The sequence below is a fragment of the Dermacentor andersoni genome, chromosome 6 (genome assembly GCF_023375885.2).
Source record: "Dermacentor andersoni chromosome 6, qqDerAnde1_hic_scaffold, whole genome shotgun sequence".
NCBI lineage: Eukaryota > Metazoa > Arthropoda > Arachnida > Ixodida > Ixodidae > Dermacentor > Dermacentor andersoni.
Genome location: NC_092819.1, coordinates 43,321,641 through 43,340,806, shown reverse-complemented (window position 1 = coordinate 43,340,806; position 19,166 = coordinate 43,321,641). Strand labels below are relative to the sequence as shown.

The 19,166-nt window shown below is 50.4% G+C and overlaps 1 long non-coding RNA gene across 1 annotated transcript in view; it reads left to right on the top strand.

Annotated features, from left to right (window-relative positions):
- The window catches only part of LOC140218964 (uncharacterized), a 180,309-nt gene extending 161,431 nt beyond the window's left edge, over nucleotides 1-18,878 (top strand). The window contains exon 3 of the long non-coding RNA XR_011895158.1: nucleotides 18,709-18,878. This is a non-coding gene — a long non-coding RNA (uncharacterized lncRNA). The remainder of the gene's footprint in view (nucleotides 1-18,708) is intronic.
- The last annotated feature ends 288 nt before the right edge of the window (nucleotides 18,879-19,166 follow it).

Genomic DNA, 19,166 nt, shown 5'->3' with positions numbered 1-19,166 from the left:
ATATCGGAGAGTTCGAGCAGGTGTGCCCCTTTGGTTTCCCCCCTCTGCGTATGTGTTCTCGAGGCACGCATTGTGTGTCCCGACGCTTCGCGGCGGGCGCACACGGCCCAACACTTGCTCCTGCTGCCGCCGCTCCGCTGCTGCGCAGCTCCGCCCGATCGTTGTATCTTGCGCGTCAATCTGAGCGGTGCTCACGCCGAACGCCTGTGCCCTCCATGCCTATAAGCTGAACGCCAGTGCGTTGCACGTCCGTTTGTTTCGCGCTGCCTCTCCTACTGCTGCTAAGTCGATTGCGTAAGGCCCGTCATCATCTCCCGCTGGCCGCAAGTCGGCAATTGAATCTTCGAAACCTCACCTTTCCCCAGCCCAGACGTCCGCTCTCTCTTCCTTTCTGATATATCTCCTCAACCGGTGGCCGCTGTGACCGCTGTAGCGCTTAGTTGTTGAGCTTCATTTTTCTTTTTTTCGCCTCCGGTTCAGAATGATGTAAGTGTGCCCTCCCACACCCTGACCTACACTTGCGTGCCTGCCTGCTACCCGTTCTGCGAGCATTCCGTCCGCACCTTTTCTCTGTACACTCTGATTTGCCTTTGGCATATGTCGATTGTTTTGTTTCTCGCGAAATTGTTGAAACTTGTTTCACATCGAATCGTTGAAACTGTCACATCGAAGGCTGCAGAGTCGATGAAACAGGCGCGTGTAGTATGCGTACCTTTCAATCTCGACGGAGCCGCGGGTGCGGCGTGTTTAGAGGACAGCGGGTTGCGACGTCCTTTTAATGCTTGAATGAGCGCAGAACGCGCGTACGCACTCCCGCACGTGCGTGCGTCAGCTGGTTGTGTATTCTGTATGTTTCGTGCGCGCCGAAGACAATCGGAATGACGAAGCGCCTGCTCACATACGATTGGGGAACCGTATACGCGACGCATAATCACGAGAGAAAACAGGCGAAATAACGTCTGACGGGCATCGAATTTCATCTATCTGGTCGGGTCTTTCTAATTAAGCAAAATAACCCACGTCCAATTTGCTTGGCAAAGCGTATCACCGCAGTTCGTATTGACGGATACGAGCCGTATGTGGGGGGATAAAGGACAGGCACTGATAAGAATACATATCAGCGCAGCAAGCAGTACGACGACCTGCAGACTCTTAGGGTAAACCGTTACGCGTAGTTCTGATAAGCGGTGAAGCGATCAAACGGAAACGATACCGTAGCCTCCTGCTATCTATACATGATCGAAAAAACAGCGCAGCTTTTTTCACAGTCGGAGACAGGGCATATACACACACCAGTGCCTGCTGCGAAGGCAAAGCTATATATACCGAGGGGCGAGGGCCATTACATAACTGAGGACTGATAGCGATTACCCACGCAGGTGTGAGTGCAGTGAGAACAGCTCGGCATAGATGTGGAGCGAACAAATCGAGGCTGTTCCGATAAGTATAGCGCCAGCCAGGGGGCGGATATTAGATGCAACTGCTGCTATATTGCCCGTCATGTACGTCGAAGGAATCTGGCAGTCATAGAACACAACGCCGATGCGAAGGGAAGCGCCTGTACTACACTGTGGAACACACAGTCACCGTCAATGTCCATGCAGTTCCTCTTTGTCCTTTGTTAATGGCAACAGTCCATCTATATAGTTTCGAAATAACAGCCGAATTAGCGTGTTGAAGTGTCTTCGGTTCTTGCGAAATTCAGTCTATTCAGGCTTAATGTCCAAAAGCTTTTCTTTTTTTTTTTTGCTCGCAAGGAATAGTTGCGGCACTGTTAAAGGCACCATGAGGCACTAGAGGCAGCAGCCCTGTTGGCTGGCGCACAGTGTTTACGGCAACCCTTGCTATCTCTCGCATATTTTGGTGGAGGCCGCTGACTCTAATGAAAGTCCAATAAGTACGGCTTAATCTCGAAGCGCGCCACAGGAGAGGCTGGGCACGATGCACAAGAAGGTACAAAGTAGCGAGCAACGCGCAAAACTCGTCTCACAATTCATATACCGCACGATCACCTCGTGACCTCACGCACAACGAGACACCGCGATAAGCCCACACATTAAGCGCTCGCTAAAGCTATAGGTATCTCATTGACGCTTTATGCTGTTCTGTCCGACGGAATAAAGAGAAAAGAAATCGGGGACGATTTGGCGGTGAATGCGTTAGCATTACGTCCCGTCTCTTTGTGGTCCCAGTTATGTGACTCACGATTTATATGACTATGCGACAGCGATTCTGACGTCGCAACAGGAGCTCTCTGTCCCGACGACAGAGGCTTTCTGTCGTGGCGTCAGAAATGTGCCACTTTCTATCGCAACGACATCAGTTCTGACGCCGCGACAGAAGCGCTTTCCGTCGCGACGCTTTAAAGGTGTATGCCAGTTTCACATTGGTGGTGTACGCCGTATACTTTTCACTTGCTCAGTATTCAGTGGCGCGTTCTCTGAATCCGGCAATGCTTATAACACCGACACCGGCATTGAACTCAACGGGGTCAACTGTAATTGTGCCGTCACGACGAGCCACCAGCATTCGCCCTATATCGGCCTCTTCAAAATCGGGCGCTGACCGAAATCATCGCATCTGCGGCAACAGCTGCGTATCCATTTTATTTTATTTTGTTGGATGTGGCACACAGGCCTATGGACTTACACATGCTGTTACGCTGACACGTTATTTAACGTATCCATCTTATTTTATCTTGTTGGAAGTGGCACATAGGCCTATGGACTTACACATGCTGTTACGCTGACACGTTATTTAATTTCCCAGAAATATTGCATAAGCTTTTCCCAAACGGAAAAGAAGTTTTGGGTTGTTCCACAAAGTTGCTTGAACATCTGTCTCGCTCGGGTGTCAGTATTCTGGCACAAGCGCTGCCGTGAGAAGCCGGTACACTGTCTAAATGAGCGCTTATTCACCAATGTTTATGTAGCTATTTGGCACTGGACACACGAATTATATGCGCGCTCGAAATTGTAAAGAACCAGAGGCAGCTGTGGAAATTAGCGGTAACAACCTCAACTGTTGTCTATTTCTTAACTGATATAGATATCGTAAAGCAATATCGATGTTCTAGCACTTCACGATGTACTTATCGATGGTGACAACACTTTTGCTATTCTAGAGAGGCGCCAGTTGACGTGGCGAAGTGAAAGCACACCAATTGCTCTCAACATACAAATGTAAACACCAGCGCAGACAGAGAATCTTACTGTTGACATGAGCAAAATGCACAAATACAACCACGTTAGGCGTTCTGCGGTCGAAGGATACTGGGATCATAATTTGTAATTTTTTGTTTACTTTTAACTTTTTACTTTCTTGCACTAACAAACTTACATAGCCCTAAGGAGGTCTTTGTCAATTTTCGATTAAATATTGATTAAAAACTAGAGAACGTCAGAGTACAGGACGTCAGACTACAGGCATCAGACAACAGAACGTCAAGCAAGAGAACGCAAGACATCAGAAGGTCTGATAACAAAGTGTCCCAAAATACGACACATTGAAATTATCAGTTTTTTTAAACTGTGTAGGCGTATCTACCTCGTCGGCAAGGGACACTGCCCCCCACACCCCACTACTTTCAGGAATGTGCGTGTGTGTCTGTGTGTGTTTGGGGGGGGGGGGGGGGGGGGGAGTGTCAAGTGCTCCTACCCACCCGGTGGATAAGCCTATGCTTAAAATTACGTGAGACACCCCGTATATGCACATACATACGCACATACACGCTCTTCTAAGCTCTCCCGTCCTCTCTAGCTCTAGCTTTCCCACGTGACCGGCTCCCCATACTTCACACACATACACTTTCTTTGCACTTTGGCACTTCTGCTGCAAACGCATTAAAAAAAATGGCTGTGGCTTAGCTAAGGTTAAGCCCAGGATGCGAAGCATACTAGCCTTTATTTTAGTTGTTGAACCACTGTTCAGCCTGGTGAACTGCTGTTGCTTGGCTATATTTGGTTCGGCTAGACGAAGAAACAACTCATGCAGGCGAGCGCACGAGCTGAGACCCGGCTATGTAGCTACGCGGCCGCAAGCGAGCGCACGAGTTGAGCCTCCGCTTTTGCAGCTGTTATGACGTCATATGGTAGCTGCGCGGCCGCGCGCGGCGCAGCAAGGAAGAGCGTGGTTGTGCGGCTAGTATGCGTCGCATAAAAACAAAACAACGACGTGCAATAAAGGAGGAAACAGAAAGGAGCGCGGTGGGTGGGACGATGAGAACCGACAAAGCGAAGACAGCATCTAGGACAGGGACGACGAGGGTCTCCGACAAACGCTTGAGTGAGGAAAGGACGCCGTTTCCCCCCCCTTCTCTCTGTCTCTTCTCTTTCTTTTCACTGGCGGCAAGACAACGCGTCGGTAATTATTGACGTGCAGCCGGCGCGTACGGGTGTCCAAGCCGATGCGGCTATATACCCGTACGCACGTCCTCGTGCGTGCAAGCCGCTCGATCCGACGTGCGTCCATCACGCACGGCGGCGCGCACATTCGTGAATCGCCGCCCGGCCAGCGCTTTCCGCCCATTTCGCGGTGCTTCGGCGTCCTCAGTTGCGTGCAGTCACTCCGTGCGAGAAACGGACCACGCATGCTGACGATTAGGGCGGCTGAGGAAAAAAAGAAAACGCCCCAAGTTCCTGGTTCGACTCCCGACTCCGCGTGCACGGCTGCGCATCATGCATAGTGCGCAAGATATACGCACTCAGGGACGCTATTATGTGCGGGCCACACGGTTTCCGAGGTTCGCGTAGGCAACCGTGAACACGGTGGAATTTGGAGATTGTTATAGGTATACATGTGTATACGTGGAACACTTGCGACAGACATGAACTGTACGTCGATCTACATTGGAACTGGCTTTTACTGGCAAATTGCATTAAACTTTTTTTTACGGGTGATATTTCTCCAGAAGAGGGTTGTAGCGCCGAAAAACACAACACACAGCAAGCGAGACGGACCCCCCCATCCCCCCACCCCCCGGCTGATATTTCCTCGTTAATTGATGCAATATGCTTGGCTATTCTTTGATTTTTGTTTTGTTCAATATTGGTCGAAAGCGAGCAGAAGTCTGGCGTGACAAGAGTTACCAAGTTATTCTTTAGCACGGTAGCACGCGTGAGAGTCCACCTTTGAAACAGCCGTTCGGTTCGCAATTATAAGCCCGTGTACCCCACAGTAGCGGATCTCCGTGGCAAATACAGTTGAAAGAAGGCTTTATTGTGTGCTCTGTAAAATCTTATAACCTGCTGATTGACCTTTTTATCCTTATACGGAGAGTTGCGGCATGAGACATTAGCGTAAGTCTGTAAGTGTCAAGCAGAGGAGCATTTCTCGAGAGCACTCGAACCAATGCTCGAGCGCTGACTTGCGTGTCTGCTGTGTAGAGCAAGAAACTCATATGTATACATTTCTCTCTTCTGTATGTTGAAGTTTCATCAACATAAAAGAAATTCAACACAGTTTCTCATCATTTCTTCTTGTCACAAGGAAATGCGAGGTACCTTGACTCTTCGCCTTCTGGAAGGGTGGTCGCTCTCAAGCATGCAGGCCTGGTCTTTGCAGCGCAATACAATACGAAAATGTATTCGCTTGATTCCTTCGGGGAGGACACATTGACGGCCTCGCAAAATTTCTGATGTGGGTTCTGGTCCTGCAGTGTGTTGTGCATACGGGCCACGAGTGTTTAAAATTTAGTCGCAGTACCATTGCCTTGCCTCGGCAGCTTTAAAACGCCCCGTGCGAATTTAGCCCATGCCGTCTGTCACGTCAACACCACCCCGCAGTCGTCTCCTTAAAGCTGCACCAAACTGTAGACCGGTGGCTCGCGCGCACGGCGGTGCGTATTGCACGATGTCGATGCCACGTGACACCCCGCGCCCTTTCCGGAAGGTCAGTCCGCGCGCACACTTCGACGGTGCGCGCGCGTGTGTTACCTCTGACCCAAATTACTGCGCTTCCCGGCGCCTCATGGCGTCACGACGCGCCCGAAGGCAAAAGGAGAAGCGTTGCAGACGAACCGATCGCGTGCGAGAAGAGCCGCGAATATACTGCTGGTGGCGCGGCGCTTCGTGGCGTCATCGACGCTTGAGTTCGCCACGCGCCTAATAAGCTACGGCTTCCATCTTCTGCATGCAGGCACGGTCCGAGGCTCGGGGGCAGGGACAGCCTGCGCGTGCGGTCACGACGAGGCTGAAGAGGAAAACACGGATTCTCACGCGCGCACGCCATCGGCGCGGCGCGCCAACCACATGGGACGCATTTCTCGACGTATTTGCGGCGTTGCGCGATGACCGAGGTGTTTTCACAGCCAAGTCGCGCGTCTTGGGGCATCCACTTTCGCGGGTAGCCAAGTGCGACGCAGTGCAGCGCGGTCGTTAACGCAGCGTAATATCAAGGCACCACCGGGTTCAATAAAAAGTAAATTATAGAGAGGCATATATGAAGGAAAGGTTTCGTGCACATAAGCAGGAACCCCCAAGCAGCAACTCCCAAGCAGCAAATAATAACCATGGTACACAAACACACACACCTATATACGGAGACGACATCGGCCGCTTTCTTTACTCTGGCAATTGAAAAAAAATTAGCAAAGATGGTTCTTACGCCTGTAGCGTTGGCTTCGCCACTCAACTCGATCTTTGCCTTTTTGACACACCGAATAATTCGTGCTGTATGTGTGCGTGCGTGCGTGTATGTGCGTCGCTTTTTAAATAGATGAAACGCAAGCTAAAGTGATAACTTAGCGCTTCAGGAACGGGGTAGTTAACCTCGTAAGCTGACTGCTTTGCATAGTCCGGATTTGTGCTGCAGACCGTCTCCGCAGAGAGGCCAATGAATCGTACAGTTGCAGTGTTGTCTGCGGGCTCCCAAACCAGACGGGAACTTTGAGGCTGTCCGCGGAGAACAAAGACATGCTCCAGCTCCTCGGCCTAGCAGCGGCGCTCTTTATCGCCCCAAGATCTGGCGTGCTTGAAATTCAACGAACATGTGCGCTCTCACGCGTGAGAAAACACTTTTTCCTCGGCCGCGGCTTACACTGCCGGCCATAAATCACGAGCCTCTTAGGACTCGCTCACATGCGAGCATTTTGCAGAAGACGCGCGCCCCGCCAGCAGTCCGAAACAAAAGAATATCTCTCTTCAGCGGAAATCAGACGCGAGCAGAAAAAAAAAATATACATAGAAAGCATCTGTTGCTGCTGCTGCAGCTGCCTTCTCGTGGGTGTGCAGCTGCAAGAATGAGGGCGATAAACTCGTAGCACGAGTTAAAGAAGAGCCTGCAACTCCATATATGTTCTCCACTTCTACGAAAAGAACGACAGGCTAACACGGCTTCGGAAAACGTTGGATGTGAGTGTGACACAATAACCTGGCGGTGTAGGAGAAGCTACGAAGAAGCCCCAGTTGGCGTAAAGCGTAGTCACGCGAGCGCTCGTGCCCATTGCCCTTTATATACACGGTCGTTTATATATATATATATATATATATATATATATATATATATATATATATATATATTCATACCAGAGCGTCTTTTTTTTCATTTGTTTATTAACCGTTAAAGTTGGGAAGTACGGCCACTGAAGGAACTAAGACTTCTGAGTGATAGCCAGACAGACAAGTGTGGTCGGTCGGGATTTTACGTGTTAAAACCACAGTCTGATTATGAGGCACGTCCTAGTGGGGGACACCGGAAATTTAAACCATCTGGGGACCTCAGTCTACGTACGAGGGTGTTTTCGCGTTTCGTCCCCATCGAAATGCGGCTGCCGTGGCTGGTATCCGATCCCTCGACTTTGTGCTTAGCAGCCCAGTCCATCCACTGAGGAACCACGGCGGGTATGGTCTAAGCGTGCTCCATGCAGACAAGTGTGGCCGCCGCTGTATGTTGAGGATACTGCTGCCGTCGCTGTCTTTGTCGATGCGACGAAATCCCTATAATCTCACTAAGCTCATCACGTCGTGAGTGAAAAACTGTTTGTTAATTTTGTTATATAGGGTGTTATGGCTGAAGACCAAGTTAAGCCCTACAAAACTAAGTTAACAAACACGGTTCTTTCTGAGTGTTAACTGTGTGTCCGAAAATAAAGAAGCGAAGACGCCTGATGTCGCGCGCATAGTGGCACTCCAGCGACAAGCCCGGGAAACTGCACGTCTTGGAGCTCCGACCGGAAGCGCCACGTCGTTCGCCGCGACAACGTCAGCAAAGAACCGTAAACCGGCGAAGTGACGAAATAATAAGCGAGACAAAAGGGAACGCGTGCGAACTCGAGCACCGGCCCGCGGCACTCTGGGACAACAACCACAAAAGGACCCGCGCACGCCCCCCCTCGAGCCTCGAAGAGAGCGCTCGAGATCGCTGGGACAGATAGGATTCACCGAGCGGCATCGAGCGTGAGCTGCAGTGGCATGGCACAACAGTTGCGGACGCTCCGACGCAGCGCCGCCTGAAAAGGGACTGAAACAAACGCGACGCGGGACAAAACGCCGGTGCCTCCTTCACCGCAACTATACCGAGGTGGTGTACACGTTCCTCCGAAAAAAAATATATAATAAGACCAGAGAAGAAAGATACGCAGGAACCGTGACAGTAAAAGCATATAGTTTGCGAGGGCGCGAGGGCGCTGTTGTTAACTGGACGGAGATGCGGCGAAAGGACAAAACAGAAATGACAAAAGGGAGGACGGCGTGGCGAGCGACGAAAAGGGCTGGATGCACAACAAACTGGATGCGCGGTGCTCGGAACCCAAGCTCCTCGGGGCCGGACAGTGGGCGCGCGAGAAAGAGAGAGAGAGAGAGGGATGGGGGGCAGTGACGCGTACGCGCGCGTGCGCAATCGTGAGGCCCGTCCGATGAGCTCGACCACGCGGCTGCCAGTTCGGACAATGGCGGTCATTTGTTAGCCCGTCATCCGGAGGAGCCGGACGAGAATCCTAAAATGTCGCCGGTTGCTTTCTTCTGCACGCCGTGCCTGCGGCAAAAACTGCACGACGCAAGCTACGTCGCGGCTCGAATGTATGCACGCACGCACATGCGCACGTATATACAAGAGAGAGTCGGCGCGCGAACAGGACTCGCAGGGGAGAGATTTTTCGTCCCGGAGCGACGGACATTAATGTTGTTCGCCTCTGCCGCGCGCAGGCAGCATAAACGCGCGCGCACGCACACACACACGCACGGTTTCGGGCGCACCATTGCCGCGTATGCGTCTGTTGCGGTGGTTTCTGTTGCCGTTTGCTGTCGGTGTGCACTAGAGTGGCAGCGGCGCACCGGCGCCGCCGGATAAATTGAGCACGCACTGCCGGTGCCGTAATGACTTCATGTTGGCGTCCTAATTGCCTCAAGACGTGCGCACGCAGCTGTGGTGGCAGCCCGAGGCGCAAGGTGGCAGCGGTGTCGCCTCCCTCTTACTCCCTCTCGTCCTGTACCGTGACCGAGGAAGAGGCAGCGGTCATGGGAGCCGCTCGACCGAGGGAGTCGTCGGAGAGCGATTGCGAATGGAAATGTCCGAGCGCTTTATCTCGACACTCTCGGCGGTCGCGACACGCGGGCCGAACGTCGTTTCCTGTCCTGCTCCGTCCGCCGGTCAGGTTGACAACTCCATTTCGGCGACGCCCCGTGCGTTAGAGACGGTCGTGAGCGTGCATTCATGCATGCACGCATGGCCGCCAAGGAATAGCTCAGGAGCTAGGGAAGTGAAGGAGCTGTCTGAGAGTGGAAGCAGGAAGTAGGAGAGAGGAAGAAATGAAAATGCAGGAAGATTAAAGAGGTTTGTACTCGCTTTGCTATCCTTGTACTAGAACAGTGCAAGGGTAGCAAACATACCATCATGATGGTAGGCGACATGGGGAGATGGGCAGGCGACAGACGTGTGAACGCGCTTACACATGTGAGTATTCGGAACTCTTTCAGACGCAGTCGCACGGTACACCTGTTTGTAGAGACCGTACCGGCGTGCCCGTAGCATTGTGCATGATGTCATTGTCTCAGCACCTATCGCTCTGCGGTTGCCTAACTGGCTTGACGTATACATCGCAATGCCTCCTTAAGCATGTGGCCGCCTTAACTGCTATAGAGGTGCCGGCTGCGACCAAACAACCGCTGTGTATGGTGTACCAGTCATCTGTACTCTAAGGTAGGATGTATGCATTACCAGTCCTGAATGTGCCACCTAGTTTGATGGCCCAACTGGAACGACATGATGCGTGCCCTCCGACTAATGCTTGGATTACCTCGCGAGGCGCAATCATTTGTATTACTCACTGAAGCACGTCAGTTGCCCCTGAGGCTGCAAGCAGACCAGAGAGCTCTATGTGATATTGAGCGCCTGCACCGCTCATCAAAAAGGTCGATCACTCCTTGATCGTCTGATTCACTGCCGGTTATTTCGCATGGGAAAAATAACACGCATTATTTGTGAACATTTCTGGCAGTTCTGAACGTGCTGCTTCAGTTACGCCTCCGCCTCCGAAAGTTATCACTAAACACGTATTCCCCATTTATCTCACAATCCGTGACATACACAAAAAGTCCGATGTGCCTGTTTTGGCAATATTCCAATTGGCTCAGTCATACATGTTCGGAATATTTCCAGATAATCTTCAAGTATTCACAGATGCATCTGTACACAGCGACGGTCAAGGCGCCTCTGTAGCTTTTTTTCTGCCCTTCGATTCAAGTACGACGTATATATTTCATATACCGGATCCATTCTCGTCAACAACTGCGTAGTTAGCAAGCAGCGATTAATGTTGCACTGAAATACGGGCAAGAGGAGTTAACCGCATCGAAGAGTGCCATCTTTACGTACTCACGTGCTGCCCTTAACACATTACAACGCAGTCAGATTGATTGTCCAGTTGTGCGCAGCATTACTGCCTCTGCCTACAAAATTGCATCCAGTGGTTTACCTCTCGTTGCTCAATGGATACCTTCACACGTAGGGATCGTCGGAAATGAAGAGGCTGATTAGCTGGCTTCGGCTTGCGCTCATTACGACTGTGTCTGCCCTGAAATTTTCTGCAAGCTCGATGACGGTCGTCTGCTGATTCGTTGCCATTTACTCAAGTAGCAGCCAGACCAGCGCGTCGAACGTGGAAATGTTTCGCCTCGTGTTCACGTTCGAGGCTTGCCTCGTCGCGCTAGAGCACAACTACTCAAGCTAAGGGTTGGCTGTGTGAATGTTTGCGTGCATTTATACCGGCAAGGACGTGTCGCCAGTCCATCGTGTACGTCTTGCGATTGCTGCGAGACACTTTAGCACCTGATATTAGAGTGCCCCCCTTTCAGTACGCAGCGCATTTCTCTATAGTGAGGGACCGTCATCACCTTGGCCTGCGGTGTAGGACATGGGACGAATGTTTGCATACCCCATTGGTTGTGCGTCTCCACGCGACCAGGCTCATCGCGCTTTTCTTACTTTTCTTGAAGTACGAATAACTAACTTAGGTTCACGTTTGTATCATATTTCTGTTTTCAAATGACAAAACTTCAGGTACCGTTTCTTCTATTTCGACATTCTTTAGCGGCGTGACCTGCAGTGACTGGCCTTACTTTGTGTGTTCTGCTTAATTCTTCGACATTTGTCATCTTGCTCTTTCTTCCTCTTTCCTCCCCTTCTTCATCTCCTCCATCTCTATGTTTCTGTCTCCTCCTTTTTAAAGAGTAGGCAGGCGTCGTGCCCCATCCGGTGACAGTTGCCAATTGGAGAGCATTCGTATATCGTTGCACGTAGAGCATCACATAATGCTGGCGCCTTACGTTCCTTACATTATTCCTCGGAATTTTGAGACTGGCAGCCCACAGACAAATGTCATGAAACAAAACACCGACAGCGCGTGCCTCTTGTGCTAAAGCTTCTCAGACTGAAATACCAAAAGTGCGCAACAATAACAGCAGATCGGTCCACGCAAGAGGCCGCGTTTCTACCAGAAAGCTCGTATTCGTGCTTGGTTTACGCCGCCAGCGTTTCCCGGTAAACATTACGGTTTACTTGCCCGGAAGCGTGAGAGCAGTCAGGGATCTTTGAATGCTATCGCGCTCCACTCTTAAAGGCGAAGCCTTAGCGTCCTCCAAGTGTTTTTCCCCTTTCCTGTCAAGTGTATATATATGTTTTCAAATCAAATAAATAATAATAATAAATAATATAGCATGACGAAAGATAAGAGGGTCTCCCGGCGTTCAAGAAAACGCTTTTACGACGCCTCGACCGCTTTCATATATGCTTCGCCAACTTCCGCGTTTGCCAGAACAAACGGAAGTTTCGAAAGCCGGTTTGTAAAAAAACGTGGTTAGCGGATGAAGTTTTGTTTGGTTTGTCACGCGCAGCTGCTACTAAACCGTGTTTAGCGTGCGTTACCGTCGTGCAACGATCCATATCTGTTCCATTCTCCACGTTGTTTGGTAGCAGCATCGTGGATAAACAAAATCGTCTTTAGCAGCGTGTTGAATTGCATGGGCTACCTTATACGTTAAGAAACGGAGCTAAAGAACAGGACAGCGCCCTGTTTTACCCTTCTCGCCACTGTCCGGTTATTTTTAGCGCCGTTTTCTTCAGGTTCGGAATGGTCACCTACAACCAGGAAGCATCGAAGCTTGCGATGGTCGTCGTAAGAAATTCCTCTTAGCTTTTGAGGGAGTCACTCTCTCCTGCTTGGAAGCCAGCATATTAAATTGTCGAGTAACACTCGAACGCACGCTCCTCCTGGTACAGTAATGGACTCATTAGAGCGTTAAGTATTTGTTTCTCTGACGTCCTCGATGCAGCATACAGATGCAATCGTTCGCGGCTGCGCCGATCGTATTGACGACAGACGGCTGTCAGAACAAATAATTTTGAAATACCGACCTCGGAAGACGCCGTAGCTGGGGGCTACGAATGCATTGTTGCAGTTTTTACGGACAGCACATTCGCACAAATTATTTTAGCGCTGACAATTGTTAACTATTATCATGGGCCGTGGCCTCTCGATCAAAACGCACTGTGCGTTTTGATCGAGCGGGCGTGCCTGTATTATGAACAGGCATTGTGCGCCGTGTTTTCTCTCTCTCTCTCCTCTCTCTTATAACAGAAATTACAGGGTATCTTATTACAAAAATTACAGGGTATCTTAATATCTCTTTTAAGAGGTGAACGGCGAAAGCCTATTCTTCCTCCTCTTATCATTCGCCTCGTTAGTAAGCATCTTTAGTCATTTGTAATCAATTGTAGTCGTTACAAATCGTCGTTAGACATATTGGTCATTACTAGTCATTACTACTCATTTCAGTCACTATTAGTCATTACTGCTCACTACTAAGCATCTTTAGTCATTAGTAATAAATTGTGGTCATTACAAGTCATTAGTAGTTATTTTAGTAATTGCTACTAATTACTGGACATTTCTAGTAATTTCTAATCAATTGCGGTCATTACAAGCCGTCGTTAGACATATTGATCATTTAGGAGCCATTAGTAGTCATTATTAGTCATTACCTAGCCATTATTAACCTCTACCAATCTCTATTATGACGTTATCGTTCACTAACTGTCGCTATCAAACATTTTTAATTCCTTAATCTGTCCTAAATCTGTCTTTAATCTGTCTTCATATAGCGTGATGACGCTTCGGGGGACACTCCGGCGGTCAGGTCTGCTGACACAAACTTCACCATGAGCCTAAAAAGGCTTTCGCCTTAAAAACTTTGCGGATTCGACCACGTAAGCGTTCCTTTCATACTAGTTGTTTTCCATGGGCCAGTCCCTTTGTTAATAATGCGTCTGGCATCACGATTGGCTGACATCCACTCTTGCAAACAATTCTAGCATAAGAACATTTTTTTTTTTTTAGTACAGGCTCTGCTCCTCTAGCACTTCTGTTTCGATGACCAATATGTGTACTATACCGTGCTCAGTATAAGCTACAACGCCAAAGCACGTGGGAAAGCGCTCGCACATTGTAGCTCATACTGCTGAGCGTGATACTACGTTGCTGCGGCCCACAGCATCAATTGGAGATCAACTTGCGTGTCGGGAGACCATGGTAAAGGCCTTATCTTCCCTCAGCTATGGTAGACTTTCGTTTTTCAATCAGACTTGCTGCTGCGCCTTTCTTCCAAAAGGCTGTATTAGATTACGAACAGCTGCGTACAAAATAGCATGAGCCATTCCACTCTGTGATGGTGGATGACCAATGAAGCTGCGTAGCACACGAGAAAGGGGTGACACATAATTTTGAACAAAGCTACGAACACATCTATAGTCTTGATCGGTGGTCATCGTGACGAAAGATACGCACACACGTTTACATTTATGCATCCGCGCTCACTCGTGTTATACATTCGTTATATACATTCGTGTTTTCATTTCACGATATAATGAGGCAAAGAATTTGAGGCCGATATCACCGCACCGACTTGCAGTGGGCCAGAGCCGTCAGCGCCTTCTTAGAGGGAGAGGCGGTATGGAAACGCTGGCATGATGAGCAACAACGGAGCCATCTGTGAGAGAAGACGACGACGACGAACGCGCGAGCAGTGGCACGAGCCATTGCTGACGGTGATAGTTTTTGGTCACACACATTTGTTGACGGACACGAAAAGTGCATGGAAGCCTAGCCATAAACAGCTTCGCTGTAGTAAACCCTTATGGTGTACTCATAATGGGAACCTCGATAAAAGCAGGATGACGATGCTACACTGCTATCTCATTATGGATTGCCCGGGTTGCCAGCTGCCGTTAAATACAAATTGTGCAAAGTTCCTAATTCACAGTCAGTGAGGTACGTGTTGATAATGTCTGCACCTATATCCCTAACATTGCAATAATAATGTCTGGTCACGTCTGCTCACAAACGTGTGACGCGCTAGGCATTCGCCCGCTGAAATATTCCTCTCCTAATGCGAGCTTTCTCGCTTGCGAACATAGCCGTGCTCGTTTCTCCTTTGTCTCTCTTTTTATCACATAATTTCTCATAACGTTGTCCCCTCGCCGACGTAATGTAGCCAACCTGCTGGCTTTACATTTCAGCTCCTCTCTCGGCCATTGTCTCCACTCTGTCTCGCTGTTTTCTAACGGCGACCCATGGACTAACACATCGCGGCGCCGCTAATCGCATACATGCGCTTATAATACCGGAGATTAACTAGCGATGCGCGCACACAAGGCACGCGCTCGCATTTGTCTCTCTCTCCCCTCCCACACCCTCTCCCTTATCCTACCTCACTCTGGCTTCTATCTTTCCTTCCTGGCAGGCGTATATAAACAACGGCGAGCGAAAAAAGAGCTGTACGCGGATGACAAGCTTTAAGCGCGGGCTGACAAATTCGGGCTTCTGCGACAACAACAACGTGCGCGCGCGTCGTTTTTTTTGTGTTTGTATTCTTTCGAGTTTACGTGCGCGCGTCCTCTTCACGTGACCTCGGCACTGCATAATGGGAAGAGGCGCGACAGAAGCAAAGCGCGAGGCGAAAGGCGCTCACGCATACTAAAAGGGGCAGCAGAAACCCTGTCCTCCGACGACAGGTATTTTGTTCTCGAGTCGAGTTCGCTGAATATATTTGAATGCCCGGCTCAGAGAGAGAGAGAGAGAGAGGCACAGGCTGGGTCGTCGTCGTTCGTCGTCGATCTCACCGTCCGTGGCGCCGTCTCGCGGCGGTGATTCAGACACGACGAGGACGCGATGTACGGGCGCCGCCGCCGGTCGACGGCGACAAGCTCGCATGTAAATGGGGCGGCCATGCGCGGGAAATGCGAAGCAGCCCTTGCGGGCCGTTAATCGGAGCTGTTCCTGGGAGCTGCTCCTGGGCGCATGACGGAGCGCCCAGAGAGAGAGAGAGAGAGCCGGATGCCGCATGCGCTTGCCTGAGCACGCGGAATGTATCTCCAGCCATGGGCGCCACAGCTTTAAAGGCGGCGCCTTTTCCCCAGCAGCTTGGGTCATGTGCATGATGGTCGCGCGGGTTGTGGATCCATGGAGAGACGAACGAGCGTTGTTTGTGGAGGGTGCGATTCTCCCAGCGGTGTCTTTCGTCAGGTGACCGGTATGCCTCATTTACGGGATCGTACGTCGGCGTCGACTTTATGTAGTAATCGTGCCACGTACGAGCAGACAACAGGGACACGAAGACTTTACGATTTACTGACAGGACAATATGAAGAATATTCGATTCTCTCTTTTTTTTTTCTATTTGCACGAGCTTCTTCGCGAGAAAAAGAAAGGGGGGGGGGGGGGGACTAGATAAAAGAAGGTGTACTCGTTACGGAGATATATTTATTATAAGGTGAAGGGCTGGGAGGTCAGTCTGTACTGCACTGTTCTGGCCACCTACTCAACCCCCACTCCCCCCCCCCCCCCCCCCCTTGACCAGGGGGAAGAAGACTTCAGTAAGAAAGCGGCGATGATGATAAGGCGAGGAAAGTGAATTAACATAAATGAATGAACAAGTTAACTAAATAAGTAAATAAATAATTTAATGAAGTAACGATACCTTTATTTACAAAAAAATATGACACTATGGCCTGGATAGGGTGTCGGGGTTGTTTGGCGGTTGCACTGAAGGTCCAGTTGGGTCAATCCGATGAAGTCGGTCTCTGTAGCGAATTCCCGCACTATAACAGACAAGAAGAAGAAACAAATACCTGAAATATTTCTTACAGTCGCATATAAATTTCACTTTCCCTCACAAAAAAAGCCACCGTAGCCTCGAGTGTTTTGGCCCTAGACACCTGAAAGTCGCCGGCTGCGGGTGCGAAAGACGGAGTTAGTTATTGTCGCACTCGCAGGTACAGCGGGTACGCACAGGTCACCCAAAGCTTTGTCATCCGTTGCCCTAGAGAACTCGTATATCAGTTACTTCACCCGTAGTGTGCAAGATATGTCGGCGCATGTGTAAGCGTATACGCAAGCGCCAGGAGGCTCGTTGAAGGGAGGGAGGTGCATCCAAGTTTTTCTTTTTAATTGCGGGGTTACACGTGCCAAAACCATTTTCTGATTGTGAGGCACGCCGTAGGGGAGGACTACGAAAATTTCGACCAGCTGGGGTTCTTGAACGTGCACCTAAGTCTAAGTACACGGGTGTTTTCGCATTTCGCCCCCACCGAAATGCGGCCGCCGTGGCTGTGATTCGATCCCGCGACCTCGTGCTCAGCAGCCCAACACCGTAGCCACTGAGCAACCACGGCGGCTGTGCATCCAAGTTTCGCGCTATCGTATATGCCACGGACACGCGCTGTCGGTTGCAGCCGAGGTCATCACGTGACTCCTCCGTAGGCACCAAGATTCTCGAACGTTGGGAAGATAACTCAGCCCGCCGAACACAGACGTGTGCTCGGAACCAAAGTAGGCATGCGCACGTGTACACATTCTCTGGTACGCATGCATTAAGGCGGTATACGTGTCTCCGAGGTGCAGCCATTGCAAGGCGTGAATATACGTCTCACTGCGCGCGCCACCATAGAGGTAAGATAAAATAAAGGACAATACAAAAAATCTAATCCCTCTCACTGCCGACACTGCGTCATCACTGCATAACATGGCGTGTTAGGCTGCGAATCCTCTTGCGGAGGCAGCTGCTTCGCGTATACATATACCGGGAAAAGGCGGAGCCGACAGTCTGTCTCTCGTTCCCAGGCCCTCGCCTTGCGGCACGCGGTGAATAATGTATGTAAACGCGGATTTTTCTGCGTGTACCAGTCGTTATTACCGGCCTCTCTCTCTAGCTCGCCTTCTCGGGACAAAACCCTCGCGGTTCGTAGTATAAACGTGGCGTACGGCCTACGCAGACAGTGCGGAGAACGCGCCCGCGTTGGGATGACGACGACGCCGGCGTGCATGGTTCGTCGAAATCGACTTCCAAATCGACTTCGCAATGCCTCCTCTTCGGCCGCATAACCATGCCTGCCCGCGCGGTTTATGCACCGCCGAAGATGACTTTCGCGAAGGGTCGTTTGCGATGCTGATACTACGCAGTCGGCGAGCGGGGCACTGCTCGTCCGTGCCTTATGGAGTTCTGCGCGCACCTGGCTTTACGGAGCCAGGCGTATAGGCATCAAGACCCGGGAACCATTATTAGAGCGGATCCGAGGCGATGGCGGTCCATTACCGAACGATACGCGGATGCTGTTCGCCTGGAGAGATGCAGCAGCACCTACGACGGATTCTATACAGTACGTTACAGCCGCGCGGTCGCGCGGTGAAGATTATGCAAGAATTATCTTCGATGGCTCGCGAGAGTTCGCGTGAATGCATTGCTCGGGGGAAGACGCGTTCCCGGATTTTCTCGAACCAAACCGGCTCTGCCTTTCGGTGTGGAATAACGCAACCTGACGGGCACGCACAGACATGTCATCATCTCCGTATACACCACTAGCTGTCAGTGTGACGTCATACATTTAGGCAGTTGCTTCGGTTGTAAATCGTTCACGGGAAAACTGAACACGCGAAGCGTCGCCGGCGTTTCGCTCTTCTTTTATTTCCTTTTCCTTTTTTTTTCGAGCGAATATAGGCTGTCACAGTGGCCAGCATGTACATTAGATCGCGCTGCCAAGGAGATGGACTTTGAGCGATGCGGGAGGGAAAGCGTATATATGGCACATATTCATACCCATTGTAAATATGAGTAAGTTATTCAATACAGATAGATGTTAGCGTCTGGTGCAGCACTTGCTAGTCTCAGTTTACTAATGTAAGGCCTACTGGATCGAGATGCTCTCTCTCTATCTTTGATGCAGACGAGCCGACTCCGCATGCAGCCGAACGGGAGGCCAAGGAAGAAGAAGGCGAGTAAAAAAAAATATCCTTTCAAGAACGCGTTACCCTCTGTGTTATCCGTTACACGCTATCGATCTTAGAGCTTGTATGTAACATAGTAAATGGACCACCATCTGTTTTTGTCGTGGACCTGGAGGAGGAGGAGGAAAAACTGTATTTGCTCTAATTGGTGACTATACGACCAGGAAAATAAACAGGGATGTGTACAGCGCAGCTTTCTTATAGCCAAACTTATTCCCGAAGACGATAGCACGATCTTTGGTTATGTCGAGAACCGCATACGTTTACAGATATATCAACGGCCTCGGGACCACTGCGGTATCGTCGACGGAGCCGCCCGATCTGAACATGCGTGCAGTGGTCGGTGTGTCTTGATTCCGATTTCGCGAACTGACACTGCAGCTGGGCCACACCCACG